The 21,202-nt window shown below is 36.4% G+C and overlaps 1 protein-coding gene and 1 long non-coding RNA gene across 2 annotated transcripts in view; one reads left to right on the top strand and one right to left on the bottom strand.

Annotated features, from left to right (window-relative positions):
* The window catches only part of LOC112425517 (uncharacterized), a 42,576-nt gene extending 21,947 nt beyond the window's left edge, over positions 1 to 20,629 (bottom strand). The window contains exon 1 of the long non-coding RNA XR_011622016.1: positions 15,901 to 20,629. This is a non-coding gene — a long non-coding RNA (uncharacterized lncRNA). The remainder of the gene's footprint in view (positions 1 to 15,900) is intronic.
* Positions 1 to 21,202, top strand: part of LOC105475403 (potassium voltage-gated channel subfamily D member 2) — a 486,131-nt gene that overhangs the window by 446,116 nt on the left and 18,813 nt on the right. The gene's annotated exons all lie outside the window — the stretch shown is intronic.

The following is a 21,202-nucleotide window of genomic DNA, read 5'->3' as shown; positions in this document are numbered from 1 at the left end:
TTTGACAGATGAGAAAACCTAGTCTTATAAACGTTAAGGAACTCACATAGCTAATCAATAGCAGCATTATAATTTGCACCCAGGACTGGCAAAGCATGCATTCATACCAATTCATTTTCAATAAACTCACTAAAGCCAAAGATAATATCTGTATGCTTTGACCAAACTAGAACTATTATATCTTTTTTATAATTTTCATTAGTCATTTAGCTCCAGTATATTCTTTTGCCCTTGGTTACACATTTTTATTCTGTATACATTGTTTCTTATATATTTTCTACTTTTCTTCCACAATTTATTTGGTGATATAAAATATACAAGAGTATTTTCTTAAACTACATTACAATTAGAACTATATATATGATACAAAAATATGAAATGTAGATGATATATATTTTATATACATTTATATTACATAATATAAACATAAATAAAATATTACAAAGTAGATTTATGAATTATCTGAGAGATGTCAGATCTCACATAAAGACACTGAATTTAGCATTCGATCAAAAATTCAAAGATACAGATTTCATCAGTACAGTCCTTATACACATTTAGATTTCTGAGTTTATATTCTGCATTCTATATAATATTTATTATTTATTCAGTAAAACCAAAGATTAGTATGTGCAAAGCAATGAGTTCAACATTGTATTTGTGATGACTTGCATTCCCTTTACAAAGATGCTTAAAACAGTTTAACATCTGATAGCTATGAAGATGACCTTTTTCAAACTTAAGAAATTCTAGAGGCCCACGTTAAAAGATATCATATTCCGTTATGAAAACAAGTAGAACCAAATAGGCGATGGAGAATGTCAAGCTAGAAAGGGGACCCAGAGGGCTCCCTACACTAAATCACATGAGGAAATACCTTTTCTTGTAACTGAAGACTTGACATTAACTATTTGTATTTCTTTACAAAGAAGTAAAATACTTTAGTTTTTGTAATTTATAGAGGTTCTTTTCAGGTTTAGTTGATAGAATATTCTGGTTCTATTCCTTGAGACTCCAGTTTCTGAGCAACAGCAGTTCATAAATGATTTGTAAGAGTGAGTTTATTTTTTATTTTTGTTCATTTTAATGTAAGGGTTCACTAAAGTCTGTATTCATAGTTAGAATCATAATTTATTTAAATACCAGGTGATAATCAGGCAAACCAATAAATGAACAAATCAAAATACACCGGCTAGAGTGAATAGTAAAAGAGCTTATTGTGTAACAAAGACTAAATAATTTAAAGGAAAATTAAGGTGAGTACTAAGCTTCATTCAATGCTTGATGTCTCAGGTGCTTCCTCCCAATTTAAAAGATGAAGAGAAGCTGACGTGATCGGTCCTGACTGATGTTCCTTGTCTCACCTTCTGTCAACATGAACCACAAAAGCACTGAAATAAGAAAGCTTTTTTTTTTTTTTTTTTTTTTTTTGGTCATGGTAGGTCTAATTCTTACTTGTGTCTGAGAAGTCTATTTAATTCCTTAAAACTTCTATTTGGTGGGTTTTCTTAGAATTTTGGATGTCTGAAATGGTTTTTTTGTTTGTTTGTTTTTTGGTTTTTGGTTTTTTTTGAGATGGGGTCTCGCTCTGTTACCCAGGCTGGAGCACAGTGGCGTGATCTTGGCTCACTGCAACCTCTGCCTTTCCAGTTCAAGTGATTTTCCTGCCTCAGCTTCCCAAGTAGCTGGGATTACAGGCACCCACTACCACACCCAGCATTTTTTTTCTTTTTTTTTTTTTTTTTTTTTTGGTAGAGGCAGGGTTTCACCATGTTGGCTAGGCTGATCTCGAACTCCTGACCTCAGGTGATCCACCTGCCTTGGCCTCCCAAAGTGCTGGGATTATAGGTGTGAGCCACTGCGCCTGGCCTGAAATGTACTTTTTGATTTAGTTTTGTAGTGTAAGAGGAATACAAATGAAAAAAAGACTAATAGATAAGGAGAACGAACAAAAGTCCATAGTGAAAAGTGCAAAACATTTCCACCTAAGAGAGTAAATTTTATTTGGTTTTAAAATAGACGGAAACGAAAAGAAATAGTAATCTTAAATTAGAAGTTCAAAAATCAGCTACAGGTTTCTGAAGTGATGCCTCAGCCTAAATTATCTGAACAAATGTGTAATCTATTCCAATTTCCTTCTTGAAAGACTTTTATTTTCATCTGCAAGGTCCTGAATGCCTGGGTACGATTTAAGCTCTGACATTAATAAGCATGCACAACACATGTAGATGTGGTCTTATTTATAAATAGGATCATAAGACTGCATGTCAGCTCTTTTAAAAATGTGAGGTCACGCCCACATAGCCCTTGTCACCTCTCCCGTGATTATCCCTGCAAGAATTTGGCCTTGCTAAGCGTCCTTTCCCTTACCTGTAATAAAAGTGTAATATTAATACCCACCCCATTGTGGGGTTACAAACTTATTATAAATGTATTTTTCCATATAAGGTTCTTAGAATAGTGTCCAATAAATGTTATTTATTGTTTAGCCAAGGAGGACTAAAGTTCAGCCCTTTATAAGAGAAGCTCCTAGGAAGTCTATGAACCTTCATGCACCAACTGAGCCTCCAAGAGCAGAGTCCACCTGGATCTGAATAGGACACTTTGGTGTAATAATCTCCATCACGAACTAGGAAGTAGGAAGTGAATATTCATCTCTCCACATTTTACACATAGGAAACCATCTTAAAGAAGTTAGATTATTGAGTACAATGTCACATGGCTAACAGGAGACAGAGCTGAACTTGCCCACAGGTCTTCTGATTTCATGTCTTGCCAAATGAGAAAAACTCAGTCATGTTCCTTCAAATAAAATATCATCAACTATGAAACAGTAAGAAGGAGCTACTCTAGTGTTTGCCAATCAGTAGCAGTAGGCTCCTTTTCTTAGCAAAATTCAAGCAGGGCATAAATCTGGGCAAATATGACATCAGAGGTGGACATGAATAGTGACAAGTGCCTCCACATAAAACCGCCATTCAAATGATCCTGTTATCTTTTGCTAATCTGAAATTTAGTTGTATCAGATTTTTCCTGAAACAAACTGAAGTAACAACTGGGGCTTGTAGATCTTATTGTCATTGAGAGGATTTGCTGTCATATTAGTTATGTGAGTTAGTCTTAAATGTGAGGGTATGGACTTTGGAAATTCTGGATTGTTTTGACATACTAGTCTTGTTTTGGTTTGGCTTAATTTTTCTAGAATATCAGAAGCAAATTCAGATATAGCAGATACAAACAAGCTCAGTAATAATATTGACTTTATGATAAACATTTTTCTCTTTGCAATAATTTATTCAAGAAGGACTAATGAGTAAAGAAATATTTTCCTCGCTGGAGGATACCATATCTTTTACAGTGCTAAGTTGATCACATCAATTATTATTTAATCTCTAATGATAATCGATATACAATTAATATAAGAAAATCGAACATTTGCTATATAATTCAGTTCTACAATGCCTCAGTCTCCCTTAAGAAGCTCGCTTATTTTCTTCCTAACAAAAAGTCATTTTATATGCTTCCCTTGAGAATGCTACTAAGATGTTCAATCATTGGAAATTTTAATTTACCAGCTAATGTTGGTGAGATAAACCTTTCTTTAGATGATCAGTTTTGCCAAGAAAAATTACTGCTTCTATCTGATTGTGCAAGTAAAAATAAGTTGGTTGTATAGAACACAATGAAACTAACATATAAAAAGCAGTCAGCTATAATTTGTAGATTACTTTGTATGAATGAGCATTAAAGAATGAGCCAATATTGTGTTTGCAAATATCTCTCCACAGAAACAGCAAATCTTTGCACTTTTTTCAGCATTGTATATTAATTTAGAATAATAAAAAATCCGCAATATTCAGATATCTGCTCTTTCTGTGTCATATTCTTTTCTCACATTTAATATTTTTGTCATTTACCTTCCCCTGGGGTGACAATGGCATAATGAAAAAGAACATAAAATTAGAAAATCTCTTTACAGTAGCTATTCCTATCCTTTGGGAGTCAAGACATCCTTCTTTTCTTGTTTTCGTTTTATAACATGCACCCATTCCTAATTAGAGAACAGAACACTTTACATATATAAGTGCCTCCACATAAAACCGCCATTCAAATGATCCTGTTATCTTTAGCTAAACTGAAATTTAGTCGCATCAGGTATATATATTACACACACACACTTTTCAAGTTAATTAAGTAAAATTTAAATCACAGAATAACTTGTTGAAATATTAAATATAGTGGGATATCAGAAATCAATGATTGAGAATCAAGCACTTATATTCTAAAGATAGCGTAGACCAAATACCCCAAGTATACCTCTCACTCATTTCTCTGACTTCCCTTGGCATTCACCTTCTGGAGCATTAGAGAAAGAGTACAGCCTTTGCTAATCAAAATTGATTAAAGAGACTCTTGGCTGGTAAAGGCAGTTACTTTGGATGACTCACATCTTTCTGCTTGCACATGGCAAGGATTTGGCACGGTTTTTACAGTAAGACTGTTTCTGTCATCCCCAAGATTTTTGTTTTTCTTTTTAGAAATGTTAAGATTAATTCTGGAAAAAATATAGTTGTGTAACCACGTAAGGTAAGTCATTGATCAAGGGTAGTACTGCCCTTCTAATACTACTTAGGCTTTAAATATTCAATCTACCAAAGAATAGGAAATATTGCTACACTAATCTATTTACTTCATGTTAATAACAACTTCTGGGTGTTCTTCTTATCTGCATCCATTACTCCATGATAATGAGATGCTCCTGCTCTCAGAAGATATTATATGTGAAGGGTGGATGTTCCGTATGTAAAGGCACAAACACAGCTAAAACAAAAGCATTACATTTATTTTCAAAGTCATTATGTTAGGACCCTAGAATTACTGTTATTGCAAAGTTATGTTGGCTTTTGAGCAAAAAAATTGAGAAGTTATTCAACCTAGCCATCCCACTACTGAATAGTACATCACACATATCAGGAGAAAGATAAAGATCTTAAAGTTAACACATCACCACAGTTCTACATCCTTTTTAATTAATGGCATTATGTTTTAGTAGGTATAGAGTGAAAACACTTTATAGGACTCAAAATATTTTCTGGCTTGATATTAAAGGCAACATGCAGCTTCCCATGTGAGTTCTCTACTCTTTCCTGAGAACCACCTGTAGACTTCTTTGACTTGTTTCATTAATTACAAACAAGGGAGTTTAACTTGTATCACTACCTAAACAATCAAGTTAAAAAGACAATTACTTCTTTTTTTAATGTGAAAGTTTTGTTCAAGTTCACTCAGACAAAATAATTAGCTAAGAGAACATTTTTACTTTTCCACTCAGTAAGGCTAAGCCAAATTCCACTTAAGATTATCATATTTCTAGGCGAGCAAGAGTTCATAATTACCTAGCTTCACTCTTGTGTCAAATCTTCCATATTCTTTTGGCATGTTTCAATAAGAAAGCCTCACTAAGGTAAAGGAAAAACTTTTTTCCCACATTTTATTCCTTCTAAACTATAAAGTAATTAGCAATATACTATGTATAAGCAGTAAATCCAAAAAATGAAAAAATTAGAAAGTTATATAAAAATTGCTTTTTCTGATTTTATTTCATAGAGTTTAAGGAAAAAATTGGCCACTTATGACTTTCCTACATTAATCTGTTTATTAGGTTCTTTGCTCTCTTCTCCACACAGAGGGAGGTTTCATAAATGCATATTGACATGCCCACTGTAGGCTTGTGCGGAAAGGAGAATTAATCCTCCATTGTGTAGGAGTCAAGTCCTATTTAGTGGTTTGTCTGCTAAGATCAATACAGGGTCTCTAAGGCATAATGGCTGGCTCCTTTCACTCTTGCTAGACAAACAAATGCCCCTTTTAAAAAATCAGTTCACGAAAAAGAAAAATAAAAGGTTTTTCTAGGCATAACCAGCCCTGGCTAAAACTTTTCAATAGCCTAAGTTTGGATTTCAGTGCCACAGTCTTCATTTCTAGGCCCTTTTCCCTTCTCTAAATGTGACTGCTCTTCAGTCTCTCCCAATGAAAACCTGTCTTCAAGAAATAATTTGATATACATATTTAATCCCAAAGAGATGCTTGTATGAATTCAAAGTCTTAATGTGCTACAATTCTCAGGAATACAGCAGTCCCCCATTATCTGAGGGAGATATGCTCCAAGATCTCCAGTGGATGCCTCAATCCAAGGATGGTACTGAACTCAATATATTCTGTTTCTTTCTATACATATATATCTATGATAAAGTTTAATTTATAAGTTTGGCACAGTAAAAGATTAATAACACTAATTAATAATGAAATAGAAAAATTACAACTATATGTTTTAGCAAACATGGTTTTTCTCCCTCGTAATATCTCATTATACTCTACTCTTCTTCCTCAAGCGATGATGTGAGATGATAAAATGCCTACATCATGAGATGAAATGAGGTGACTAACACAGGCATTGTGACTTAGCATTAGGCTACTATTGACCTTCTAGCAATCATCAGAAGGAGGATCAAATGCTTCGAGTGATCCTGGATCATGGAACCATGACGATGTCAATGGTTTGATGTCAGGAGCAGACAATGTCGATGACTACCGGGCAGGTAGAGTATATAGTGTGGATACACAGAATAGAAGGTTAATTCATTATTCAGGCAGAACAAGTAGGGCAGAGTGACATTTCATCATTCTATTTAAAAGTGCACATCCTTTAAAACTTATGAATTGTTTATTTCTGGAATTTTCCATTCAATGTTTTTAAACCACAGTTGACACCGAGTAGCTGGAATTATGGAAAACAAAACAGTAGATAAGAGAGGACTACTGTGACTTTAACAAAGACAAGAATTCTTAGGCAGAATTAGTCTCTGTGGAATTTATGTAATACAGGTAGGCATTTGAGACATGGAGTTGAAAGCAAACCATCTCAGTATCGTCATAGACAGCAACTTACTCCACCTACTTGTAAGATTATCCTGCAGCTAAGAGTTGCCTGGACACCTCTTAAAAAACCACATCTCTTCTATTTACTGCTTGGCTAACTTCTTGTTGTTCCTCTAGATTCAGTTCAAATCTTGCCTCCTTATGGAAGTATTTCACAAGTACACTCAATTCCCAAGGAATCCTACCATCATTTCTATTATTGCGGTTATTACTCTCAAATGTTATTTTCTGTTTGTCTCTCTCTCTCCTAGAGGTCACTAACAGCAATGACTGCTGCTGTTAATTTGTGCCTTTCCACACTTAGCAAAGTGTTTAGAGCATAATACCTTCTCCCTTCTCCCCACTGCACCAATATTACATAAGTGGTAGACAGCAACCAGGGCAGTCAGCTCATTCTCCCTTTCATCTTCTGTCCACCTGTTAATGGAAGGCATCCAGTAATGGTGGAGAGGGGCAGTGATAGGAAAGAGGCAGATGCGCTAAGAGTCAGAGGTGCCTCTTTTCACTTCCCCCAAAGATGTATTTCCTAAAGTCGAGAAGCATGAAATGTTTGAACAAATACATTTTACAATATCAATGTTTTGTTGAGTGGTTTCAAACTCTTCTAGAAGAAACAGTACAACACTTAACCTTTCCAAAGTGAGTTAATTGCACAATGATTGTTCCTTCAAAGTCAGAGTTTGGCCAACTACATACGGCCCACAGGTCAAATGTGGCCCATCTCCTGTTTTGGTACTGCTTACGGGCATAGAAGAGTGTTTGCATATTTAAATGGTTAGGAAGTATCATATTTCTTGACATGCAAAATTAGTATAAAAATCAAATTTCAGTGTCCCTCCATAAGGTTTGATTGGATTACAGTGACTCTTGTTCATTTATGGATTATCTAGGCTTGTTTTTGCATTACAAAAGTAAAGTCAAGTAGTTGTGACAGAGGCAGTGCCGTTCTGCAAAGCCTAAAATGTTTGCCAGCTTGCTTGCCTTTTACAGAAAGAGTGCTCTAAATGGGCATATTAGGAACAGCGCAGGCACTCTAATCACATTATTTACAACACTTATAAAATAATTTAGAAACAATCGAGAGGAGAAAGATTCACTTAGGCTTGAAGAGAGTAAGCCATTGGGGCATTCCTTTTTAGGGTGAATAGCAGAGACATAAATGAGATAATTAACAATTGTTTTCAGGAGGAGTTAGATCCCATAGAGCAGGGAATGTAAACAATAGCCTTGGTTGTCTGGAAAGTGGAACAAAATACATCAAAATATTTAGAAAGCTAAGATAATAAGAGTTCAGTTATTTGTTTATTACTCTAACTTCTTTCCTTCACTGGAAGAGCCTTTTGGGGTGGTTCAATAAATTGAACCAAGTGTTCAATTTGTGATCAGCATCAAAGTTTCCAACTCACTATAGAAACTAGATACAGTTTTGAGGGAGGAAAGAAGGGAGGGAGAAAGAAGAAAGAAAAATATATTTGAGAGGATTATTTGCCTTTAGCTTTTACCATTTGCTTTAACTTATTTTTCACTTTTATATGTGGAAGTTCACGAATTTAAGTGTTCTTATCTAACCAGACAATTGTATTTGTATTTATAAAACCACTACCAAATGTTTCAGGGAATGTGCTTCTGCTGTTTCAAGTTTTAGCTTTGTTTTCTCATAATGAAAATCAACCACCATTGATCATGTAGTGACTGCTCTCAGAGATTAGTGAAGTAGTGAAAACCCTAACAGGCTTTTACAACTACAAATAAATTATTATCATAACCCCTTATTAGTGGTAGAAACATCAAGTTGTCAAACAAATTCTGTAAGAGTAGTCTAGCTATTCACGTAATGACACCTATAATGGAATCACTATGTTCTTTCTTGTATTTAATTTAAAGCACACATTGTACATTTCCATTTTATTGCCAAAACTCTCATCTGTAATCTTACAATCTCCTTTAAACACAAGAATATTTTTCTTTATTTAAATTTATAACTAACAGCCAGGCTGTGACATGTTTAGCTATAGACTTTCATTAGCATGATAAAAAAAAAAAACACCAAAATAAAACAACAAGCAAAACAAATACTCCTGCAACAAAAAAGACTCATGAGCAATTGAACTTGGAATTGTATTCATTTTTAAAGGCAACTTGGTTTTACATTTATTCACTTGCCCTTAAAATATGGCTTTAATTTATTACTGATGGCATTTTCAGAGATCTGTTGAAGGATTTAACTCTGAAATGGTTTATTCTAATTAAGAGCTTCTTGCCAACACTTAGTCACCATGAGGCTTGGAAGCCCCAGGGACCAGCTTTTATTACACATTGTGCCCATTTCATACAAGTAGAACATTTTACAATAATCAGATCTAATTTACATCTTTATAATGTTCCCTCGTTTAACACTTTTTTTTCTCACTCTGTCAAAACAGATACTTTGGTTCTTTAGTTTGTTCTCCATTTTCAGTGGATTGAAATGCACAGCTTTGACAGAAACTAAAAAGCTTCAAGCCTACCCTAGAAGAAGGTCCATCTTACCCTTAGTTTTTAACATAGTAAGTCTGATTTGCTCGTGATCATTCAAAACACAGAGTGACATGACACAGGAAACTGCTTCCCATCAGTCTCACTACTGTGTTTCCAATCTGGATAAAATGCAATTTTCTGCTTTTGGGAGGGGGCGGGGCTGGAGACAAATAACAATATAACAGCTCTGCATCTGGTCCATAATGTTTTGGAACCAGGGTGGATCTTTGTAGTGAGCTGTGGTAAGGTGAGCAGAGCACAGCTTTAGGTGAAAAAGCCCTGGGTTCCTGTTTGGTTACGCCTCTTACTAGCGATCCAGATGCCAGCAGGCTGCATCTTCCAAGCTGGCTGGTCATCTGGTTTCCTGCCAGTTGTGCCAGTGGAAAGCACTGGCAGGAGATTGGAGAGGGGCTGGGGAAGGAGCCAGTGTATTTCTCCTCTTTCTTTGCATCTTCTAAGGCAGTTGCTCACACTACTTTGTGGATCTAGTATTTTCTGCATTGAAAGACTGTTTCAATGCAGTCTTTGAAAGAAAGTTCCAGCCTCCATGACACTCTGCCCTAAAACTGAAAAACTTCCTCCTCCCTTTGCCCTGCAGCCTCTTGCTGATGGCGGCTTCCTGCTGTTGCTAATTCCTGGGTTATCTTATGTGATGAGAGTTTTCTTCACTTAGTCCATTCTATTGTAAACACTTGATGTGATTTTTATTTGTCTGCTTAGACCCTGAATATGAGCAATACTATTTTAAAAGTAAGGTACTCTGTTTCACAATCCAACCTCATTTCCAGAAAATTAAGTGTAGAGAGGAGCATACAAAGAGATGTAAGAAAGTATGCATTTAATGTACGTAGAATGTGGGATATATGCTGCATTTTAAAAAATGTTTTCTAGTATCAACATATTTTCACAAAATTTGTTTCCTCTTTCTCCTTAAAATGAAACCTGATGGAAATAATTTTTATGGAAAGTTCTTTTCTGTTGGTTTATGTTTAAGCAGGTGTACCTTTTGGGTCATCTTTTTGTTTTGTGTTGTTGATTTTTCTTAACTAGATAGAGTAAGAATATAACCACAGAGCATATTCATACAGAATTCTGACGAAGTAGAACTATAGAGGTAGAGTCATGGATTTTTTAAGATCCTTTTCATGTATATACTTTTTCTGGATATGCCTTAGTTTGTATAGTTAATAAGAAGAATGACTATTCAATCGGTGCTTTAATCTCCTTAGAAGAGGCAAAATAATCCAAACACAAATCCATAAATTTTACTCATTTAATTTTAGGAGATAAGTTTGTCTCACATTGATTGGAATAGAATCTTTCTTCTAAAACATATCTAATGTAAGCCTAAGTTCCCGGATTCTCATCAAAAGCAAAGTTTGTTTAAGGATATAGAAACTTTCTAGCTTAAATTGAACACTAGAATTTTAGTGGAAGTGCCTGGCTGTCTTTGGGAGGTTAAATCACATTTTCTCTTATCTCATTTCCTTTTATATTTAAACAGCTGTGACTATTTACAGGAAGCATCATCATATTAAATTATTTATACTTAAAGAACTTTGGAATCTTAGCAGGAAGAAGTCCCTGGTTAGTGACTAAGCAGAGAGGTGCACACATAAAGAAGAAACAAGATGATATGGTTTGGCTATGTCCCCACCCAAGTCTCATCTTGAATTGTAGCTCCCATAATTCCCACATGCTGTGGGAGGGACCCGGTAGGAGATAATGGAATCATGGGGTCAGTTTCCTCCATACTGTTCTCATGGTAGTGAATAAGTCTCTAGACAACTGACGATTTTATAAGGGGTTTCCCCTTTCACTTGGCCCTCACTCTGCCTTTGCCAGCTGCCATGTAAGACGTCCCTTTGCTCTTGCTTCATCTTCCTCCGTGATTGTGAGACCTCTCTAGCCAGGTGGAACTGTGAGTCAATTAAGCCTCCTTCCTTTATAAATTGTCCAGTCTTAGGTATGTCTTTATTAGCAGCATGAAAACAGACTAATACACAAGGCAAGCCCATGACCTGGCTGTATGAGTGGTAAGAAATGGCCCTATGGTGGTAAACTCCAAACTGGTCCTGTGTTTCCAACACAGGACAGGAGGAGCCCAGGCCCTACCTGGAGTGGTCAGTTGAGTGAGAACACCAGGCCTTTCATAGAACAGCCATTAGATCATGACAAGTATTTGGGAACAGGAATAATATGGGTATGGCCAGACCCACCAGGAGGGACACAACTTGTACTCACAGTACCATCATCTCAGTTGGACACTGCTGCTGCCAAAAAGGAGCCTAATTCTCTGCCCCAATAAAGAGGTCAAGTCTTATCTCCCAGGTATTTAGAATTTTGTGCATTCTTTTCTGTAACACTTAAGGAGTACATAACAGATGGCAAAATTATCAGGCCTTCTTGGGCAGAATTAGAAATAAGGTATGTATTAGGTCATTACTGGATAATCCATAGGTAATTTTAAAAGCACAGTCAAAAATAAAATAGGTAAATACAACTTAAAAATGCCATGAGACCTCTAATATCTAATGGATTTTAGGCTGTGTAGACTCAGATGGGGAAAAAAATCAAATTAAATAGCTGCACTTCTTGCTTTAAGGCTGCCTAACTGACATTCTCCCCTAAGACTGGTACTGCAGGCATACACCTGGGGACCAGCTTCTCTGTCTTCCCCTGGCAAAGGCACTTAGGAGTCTTTGAATAGATTGTAAGCAATGAACAGTTTCAGGGGTGTCAGCAAGTGAGAGTGGTGGCTGGTTATAAAAAAACAGGCTTATTAACAGCCCTGTCAAAGTGGGGATTTATCTCTGTGCAAGGGATTTGGCTCCTTGGGTGACAGCCTGCAGGGCAGCAGCAGTGACTGGAACCATGCACCATGGGGAGTTTCATCCAACAGAGTTACCTTTCAAAGGCCACGAAGAGATGGAAGCAACAGCCGCAGGTAACTGAAGAAAGTCCCCAGAGTGAAAGCAGCCCTGAGAGTGTTGAAGATGAAACCTCTTGGGATGGAGAACCAAAACATGCATCTTAGGGAAGCTGGTGACATCAGCCCAAAGCCAAAATGATCAGGCATTCACTGGGACTTTGATTTACTTGATGGACTAATTTTTTTTTTTTCTACTGGAAGACAAACATGTCTCCCTCAATATACTCACAAGGTTTAGCCAAGAGGATCTTGTTAAGAAAAATAACTACCACATGATGGAATTTTCAGATAATTGCCAATGCTCACTATCTAAGATTAGTAGCAGCCAAGAGAAGAATAGATGGTTATGGAACAATTCAGCCATTTCACAGGATGATGGTGAGATTCAGAGAACAGAGTCTATATTTGTTCAAATTTCTGGATATTTGAGAGGACAAAGTCTGCCAAGTTGGAGTTATTTGTATTTTAAAATTATGGCCAAGCTGAGCATGGCGGTGGTGCATGCCTATCATCCCAGCTACTCTGGAGGCTGAGGCTGAAGGTTCCCTTGAGTCCGGCAGTTCTAGGCTGTAGTACACTATGACTATACCTGTCAACAGCCACTGCACTCCAGTCTGGGCAACATAGTGAGACCTCATCTCTTTAAAAAAATTAAAATTAAAATCAACAAATTCTTGCCAGATTTATAGATTCATGTTTGTTAAGTATGTGACCATGGAAAACAGGTAGAAACTGGAAAAGTGACAGGTCTCACCACTTCTATTTTCATTTTAAATCATCTAGGTTAAAAATGGATTTCTCGATGTAAACGACGAGTTGATGGGTGCTGACGAGTTGATGGGTGCAGCACACCAACATGGCACAAGTATACGTATGTAACAAACCTGCACGTTATGCACATGTACCCTAGAACTTAAAGTATAATTTTAAAAAAATGGATTTCTCTGAGTATTAAAAGCAGGAAGCATAAACAGTGTAGAACCAGATTATGCTGGGCGTTTTGTCTAAGTATTGGAGAGAAATTTAGAAAAATTGAGGTGGTGACATGATGTTGGACCTGGGGACAAATAAGAAATCTGGTTCAGAAAAAAAGAGGAGGAGACCTGTATCTCCCCTCACTCCCTGCCATATATATTATTTACCATCAGACCTTTCCCTGAAGGATTTATTTAAGCAATAAATATTTATTGACTTCCAATTATTTGCTCAGCACTGGACAAGGTCTGTGCTAGACCTGGGTTTAAAACAATGACATGATCCTTGACCTCAGCGAATTCATGATCTAGCAAGAGAAGATCAGCCTGTAAAAATCTAATTCTACTCTCTCAGTTGCAAGTAGCATTGAAGGCATAGCAAAGGGAGAGTGGATAATCTTATTGGATAGAGAGAAAATTGTCAGGAAGTTTTTAAATAAGAATTGACATTTGAGCTTCATCAATGTAAATTGGAAATTACCCGAAGGATTTATGCAGTAGGAGTGCCAAGAGGAATATTCTGGAAAGAACAGTATTACAAGACATACAGAAATGGAAAGACATAGTACATTCCAGTAATAGAAAGTTATTTGTTCCAGTGAGAATATGGGGTGTATGTGGGTGAGCAGTGGAGGATGAGGTGGCCAAGTCATAAAGAGCTGTGGTTATGCTAAGGAGCTTGGCTTTTTCCTGCAGGTGATAGAGAGACACTGAAGACTTTTATGCAGGAGAATGACATGACCAGACTCACAGATATGTGAGAGTGAAAGGATAGCTCCAGGCAACAAAGAGTAGGAACTCAAAGCAGAGGAAAATATTTCCGGGGACTCCACAGCTGGGAAAGCCAGTCCCTAGTGGGTTTTTTGTTTGTTTTTAATGTGTACCTCTCAGTAATCAGTTGTACATCTATTTTCATAACCTCTTTAAAAATCATAATTTTAGAAAATGAAGAATAAAGTGTTAAAAGCATGGCTCTGAAAAGCATACTTTGAAAATAAAATATTCTGTAAAGGAGACTATATAGTCTTTTACTCGTGGCATTCATTTAGGTAAAAAAAACACTTCATTAGGATGTTAGGTCAAAATCACATGTTCCATTTATAACCTTTAAAGCCTTCCTATAATTATATAATAGGCTAAAAGCAAGAGGAAAAAAATAGGAACAGGAAAGAATTTGTTTTTTTAAAAAAAGCACAGCTAAAGAACGCAGTCAGTAAGCCCTGCTGAAATCTCACGTTAAGGGCTTAATGTATAAATGTTGAGAATGTTGAGTAGATGTGCTAAAATCATCTTAGTTCTTTCCTTGATTTTTTCTTTTCTATACACAAAACTTAATCCTTTAATTTCACGTAATTTTCACACTAAGGGTCCTAGTTAAGGATTTCTTATTTAAAATTGTGCCTTAGTGATATCTAGCATTACAGAAAATTACTTATCTTTGTAAAAGAAACACAAAATGCTGTCAGAATTGTTCTTGCATCTTTTTGGAAATAACTTGAAAACAGATAATGCATGAAATTTGTGGGGTATGGGTCAACTATTTCCAGAGGAATAAGATGCCCAAAATATATCCTAAATATTGCATGTGTGCAGGCAAAGATAAGGAATCGGTACAGGCAATTTACTGGAAATACTTCTCTCGCTCTCAGCTTGTGAAAACCAGCAAAGACCTGGTTTGTTTCCAAACTTTCATTTAGGTTTTTATGCCCCCTAGTGGGTATTCTGTATTTCTGCAATTATAAAATAATGCTGATATTTTTCAGCAATTCCTTCGTGCATTGTGGGTTCAGACTCTTCATGTTGACAATATTTAACATTGATATTCCCGTAAGTATCTTAAGTATTCAAATTAAGAGTTTTAAACATTATTTGGGCTGTAACACTTTGGATAATTTAATAATAGCTGTGAAAACACTTTTCATGAAAACGCATATGAAAACATACAGTATCATGGAGTTCCCTGACTCCCTTGAATTTATCCACGCATTCCTTGACAGTGCATAGACTTCGAGGTAAAAATCTCTAATTAGGGTGTGGAATCCTCTAGTTTCAGCTTTCATTTAGTGGGCGCTAATTAAGATTATTAACGCTCTGAATAGTGGAAAGAGATTGTTTTAAATGCAGTGTTAAAAGAACAGTAGCTCATAATTTGGCTGAAACAGGAAATAATACAGAGTACTTTAAACAACTATATTACATTAGGTGATCCAAAAAAAAATGTTCTTGGGCTTTCCTGCAGAGGTGAGATCGTATAGGAATTGATTCTCCAGGCAAGAGAGGTAGAGACAAAATCAAGGCAACTTTTTAGGCAAATACCGATTTTAAAATGTCAAAGAGAAATCTGCCTATTGTGAAGTAATACCAGAGTCCCTCTGGCAAACAAGTTCAATACCACAAGCAGGTGTTATGTAACAACACTCAAAAAAAGGTCATTTGCTATTTGCAAACATAGCTACTATAAAAATCATCCATCAAACTGTGATCCTTCTAGAATATCAAGCTGATGGCAGAAAATCCATGAATAACATAGATACTCACCCTAAGGGGTAGAATTACTAGTTACAAAGTGATCCAGCTTCCAGGTCGGAATAAATTCTTTCTTAGACCTCTCAGACTAACACTCTGGTCAAAGAGAAAAATTCAAGGGATACATCAATAATTTAAATGCGCATAGATGTACACACATAATCAACTAACGGCTTTCACCGGGACATTATATACATGACTTACTTTCATCTAACTTTTTAAAGGATACCTGCTTTTCAAATACTTACACCCCAAATACTGATTCATGTCCCATATGAGTTTAATTATTGTAGTAGTTGAAATGCAGCATTTTTTGAACCAGCAACTGCCCTACACAATGTACAGAATGCTCCTGAACTTCTGGGCACCTGCACAGGATCTGTTCATTCATTCTATTCCTTATACCTAGTAATTTACAATTTTTCCTTGTAAAAAATGAAAAAGAGAATGTGAGAGATTGAGTTACAGTAAGCATCAAGGTTTATTTTAAAATCAGCATTTTCTTCATGTTGTACAAGGATATCTTCTGTCTTCATGATTATTTATCAATTACATGACTTTGTTTTCTCTTTCAGTATGTGTGGGACATACTTTCAGAGGTGGAAAGTCATGCATTAGCTGTGGAGATTTGCCTTATATAACATTTGTACTCCATCAAATGAACATATATTTATACCCATCAAATAAAAAGAGAAAAAAATAGAAACTATGTGAATAGGACTAGGAAGCTAACAGTACTGTTTGAAGATGGTGTAAGAAAATTCAGGGGAATATTTCTCCATTTGAGATATAAAGACAGCCACATTTTAGTCAGGCAACTTCTGAAGAAATACTAAACAGGGAAAAATGTAGTAAGATATCAGTGAAATTTGGTTTATAATGAATTATGTTTTAAAATTATGTACATTTTCAATCTATCAATATTACCTGATAAATAGGAAGATGGATAGATGGATGAATGGATGCATTGTCTGCCTGAATTAATCAGATTTCACCAGATTTAGCATTAAGTAGAGTGCATGCCAGAATTCAAGAACTTTGCATGAAACTTTTCGATAATATTTGAGACTGAAATATTTAATAGCCAAAAATTAAATCTTTTCTGAGGAATTGGTCTTCCATCCAAAATAATCTTCAATATTTGGCAAAATATAAAATTTTAGCCAGTATTTTTGGGAAGTATGCAAATTTAGAATTAACATTTTTATGCAAAGGGCACTTCCACATTGTACCTTTTTAACTGATATAAGGAGGAAAGGAAGCGGTAAACATGAGGTCTGGCAGATATGTCCAGGGTGAAAAAAGAGCAGAAGGAAACTGGTGGCTCTACTGACATAGTAAATATAGGAGAAAGAAGGAAAACTTAGAAGCGGGGGAGAGTAGAAAGAGTATGGGGGGCCAGGCACGGTGGCTCACACTTGTAATCCCAGCACTTTGGGAGGCTGATCTTTGGATCACAGATCACAAAGTCAGGAGATCGAGACCATCCTGACCAACACGGTGAAACCCTGTCTCTACTAAAAATGCAAGAATTAGATGGGTGTGGTGGCATGTGCCTATAATCCCAGCTACTCGGGAGGCTGAGGCACGAGAATTGCTTGAACCCAGGAGGCAGAGGTTGCAGTGAGCCGAGATGGCACCACTGCACTCCAGCGTGGCAACAGAGTGAAACTCCGTCTCAAAAAAAAAAATAGAAAAGAAAGAGTAGTATGGAGAAAAGTTTCCTTTCAATTAACAAAGTTCAAGTTGCTGTATTATCTAAAATATTTGATAGTTATTCTCTCATGATATATTCTCTTGTTTCCTTCTAACTCTTTTTTTTTTTTTTTTTTTTTTTTTTAATTTTGAGGTGGAGTCTCGCTCTTGTTACCCAGGCTGGTGTGCAATGGTGCAATCTGGGCTCATTGCAACCTCTGCCTCCTGGGTTGAAGCAATTCTCCTGCCTCTACCTCCCAAATAGCTAGGATTACAGGCATGTGCCACCACGCCTGGCTAACTCTGTATTTGTAGTAGAGACGGGGGTTCTCCATGTTGGTCAGGCTGGTCTTGAACTCCTGACCTCAGATGATCCACCAGTCTCTGCCTCCCAAAGTGCTGGAATTATAGCTGTGAGCCATCGCACCCGGCCTCCTTCTTACTTTTCTGTGAATTCATTCTTTATCTTATTAGACTTTAGGGGCTCCTCATAGTCTTTTAATCAATCTTATTAAATACAGAAAAAATATATATATGAATATAAACCCCACATATATGTCATGTTTCGGTGTAACTTTTTTTGGGAAATGATTTTTCAAAGACTGAATACATAATATAAAATTCTGAAGAAAAACAGAAAGAATGAAATAAATAATCCTACTGGGCTTAGCATAAATTTACAAATAAGGAGTCAGGAAAAATGAAATGTATTTTTTTATATTGAATGTAAGTAATAAAGTACCAACAGGAAACCAAGTTGCCTAGGATATAAATAATCATTAAAAAGTGGCAGTATTTTAGAAACACTTAAGCTTTCAATGATCATTTCACCACGGTAAGCGTCACTTCGCAATATAAGCTTTCTATTCTAAGCCTTTCCTCCACAGAATTTCAGAGAGATGTGATTCCTGAGGTGTATAATGCGTTTTTGCTTCTTGCTATGAGTTTGAATACTAGTTAGAAGATATTTTGTTAAACAAAGAAAAGCAGCTGGTTTTGCCAATGAGATATATCCCATCCCTAGCAGATTCTATGCTCAAATACAAGTTTGCAGATAAACATTACCCATTTTCATTTCTCCAGGTCACTCCTAAATGAGAAGAGAGACAAAATGAGTAATGTAAAAACAGACATGAATCATACTATATTTTTTGCTCTTCTCCAACATATTCAAATAGTGAGATACGCTTAAAATATTACAAATATCAACAGCAGTCAACTTTAAACTGGTAAAATGGAGCAGGGAGAAGGATAGAAGGAGTAATGTAAATTGTACCAAGGAGTATGAGGAAGCAGGCAGCTGGTGTTCCATGGGAACCAGCCAAGGGCTCAGGCTGTCCTTACATGAGAATTTGCAGGACAGCCTGGACTGTCTTAGCACCCCTGCCTGTTCTACTTCCTTGTACTCTCTTACTATCTCCTCTGCTTTAACTCACAACAGCAGAGCCTTGGAGACCATCCTAACTGGCTATAATGTGAGGAAACTCTGTGTCTCTACCCAAGAGTGTAAACGTGAGAGAAGATGTACCCATTGATGAACACTTCGTGCCCCCTTCCTCTTCTCACCATAATCATTGCAGTCCTGCTTAGTCCTTGCAAATACTCACCTGTGCTTTCTCAGTTGTGAAGGAATGTTGGATTATAAAACAAAGATGGTAGAGCTAAAAAATAAGTATTTTATTTTATGTCGATTACCACAGCTTTATGACACGAAGCTTCTCTTATGTATCTGAAACCTCTTTTCCCTTATGGATCCTACTAGACTGAATTTGCTGCCTTTCAACAAACTGGTGTATCTCCTTACTTTTCGTAATTTTCTCTAATAATTGCAACTATTCTGAGCTTGCCTATCCTATGACATAGTGAACCAAGAATACAAAAATTAAATAATAAATAATGACTTTTAAAAGTCTTTCAAGGGCAGGAGAAAGTATATGATGGATTCACTTAGCTATTTTATATATTGATATTTTAAAAGGCTTACTTCAATTACATGGACTCAGTACTTGTCTTCTTTAGCCATAATAAATAATTAAGTTTTTATTAAACATCAAATCTCTTTTTTTAAATCCGTGTGTGTGTGTGTATGCGTGCGTGTACATGCGTGTGTGTGTGTGTCTGTGTGTGTGCCTTCTCTGGGGCCTACTGCATAATCAATGCAAAGGGGAAAAACACTGTGTATCAAATATGGCTGGACATTCAATGGGAACTGTGACAGATACATAATTTGTCTCATATGTACACAGCATTGTATAAAAAGGAGTTGACCTTCCAATCCCACTGACATATCTCTATAGTAAGAATTTCCCCAAGACTTTTAAAAATCATCTTCTAAATTCCTTTAGTTTTCACTGTTTCTTCACTAACATAACCTTTAGATTATAATTTAGCTTCCCAGATAGAAGGAGATCATGTTTTATATGAACACAGCATTCTGGTTCTTAGGTTATTATTTTTGTACTATAAATTAATACTGTCATTCTGGTGCCAAAGCCTTGTGGGAACTTTAGCTATGTTAAATTAGCTCAACTGCTGATCACCCACAAACACCAACAGGAATGAGTATCTTAGTCTTCAATGCAAAGGACCAGAGCTCAGAATAGGGTCACTAAATGTGGCACTAGATAGTATCACCTTCTGTCTCTCTCAAGTTTTTCTTCAGCCGATTCCTCTCCATCTCCATATTGACACACATATGTTTTCCCACAAAACAATGTTAGAGTGACTATTGCCTAGGCTACCTCTCAAGATACAATATAACCCCAAGTCCTCCTAAACTCCCTTGAGTATGGATTCTAGTATGTGAGTTCCTTCGAGCCCTGTCTCTCAGGATTACACTCTCTGAGCATTGAGCTCTCCAAAGCCCCAGAATGAGCGTGGAATAGTTGGAGCTCAGACACAGCTGGGTAACTTCTGCAACAATAAGATGGAAAGAACTCCTCCTTGTCCCCTGCCCCAGGAGTGCACTCTTAGACAGTCTCCATCAGTAAAGAAGAGAAAATGTATTCATTCAAGTAGGAGCTGGCCTTATGCTCACAAAACACAAAGTAGAACAGCTCCTGCTTTAGCAAGTTTACATTCTAATGTCAGTAGGGTGGATGAGGAGTGAAAAAATAGATCAATAAATAAGAAAATGTTACTTGTTAATAAGTACTCTGAAGATAATCAAATGAGGAAATGTTATAGAGAATGATTAGGGAAGACAGTAAGACTACTGTGAATTAGGTGGCCAGAAAATCACTTGGATGGAGACATTTAAATGACACCCTGAATAATCACCATCTGGGGGCTGCACACAAAACAGAAGGCCAGATGGCCAGTGTGGCCAGAGGCCAGTGAGCTTGGTGAAAGGTGGTGTAAAATATAGGCAGGAACTAAATGAGGTAGGCCCTTGGAGGCAAAACTGAGGAGTTTGGATTTATTTCAGTTTCAAGTCCATTTCAGGGTTTAAACAACATAGCAGTTGTCTTATCTCCATTTCTAAAACCAAAATTCTGGCTGCTATGTTGGTATGAATTGTAAAGTGGTAAATGTAGAAAAGAGAGTCAGGTAAGAAGCTATATCTATGGCTCTGGCAAGAAATGACCATGGTTTGGTTTACTGTCATAAAGAGGCTTGA

Source organism: Macaca nemestrina, chromosome 4 (genome assembly GCF_043159975.1).
Source record: "Macaca nemestrina isolate mMacNem1 chromosome 4, mMacNem.hap1, whole genome shotgun sequence".
Taxonomy (NCBI): domain Eukaryota; kingdom Metazoa; phylum Chordata; class Mammalia; order Primates; family Cercopithecidae; genus Macaca; species Macaca nemestrina.
The sequence above is the reverse complement of the archived record's forward strand: the minus strand, read 5'-3'. Positions and strand labels throughout refer to the sequence as shown.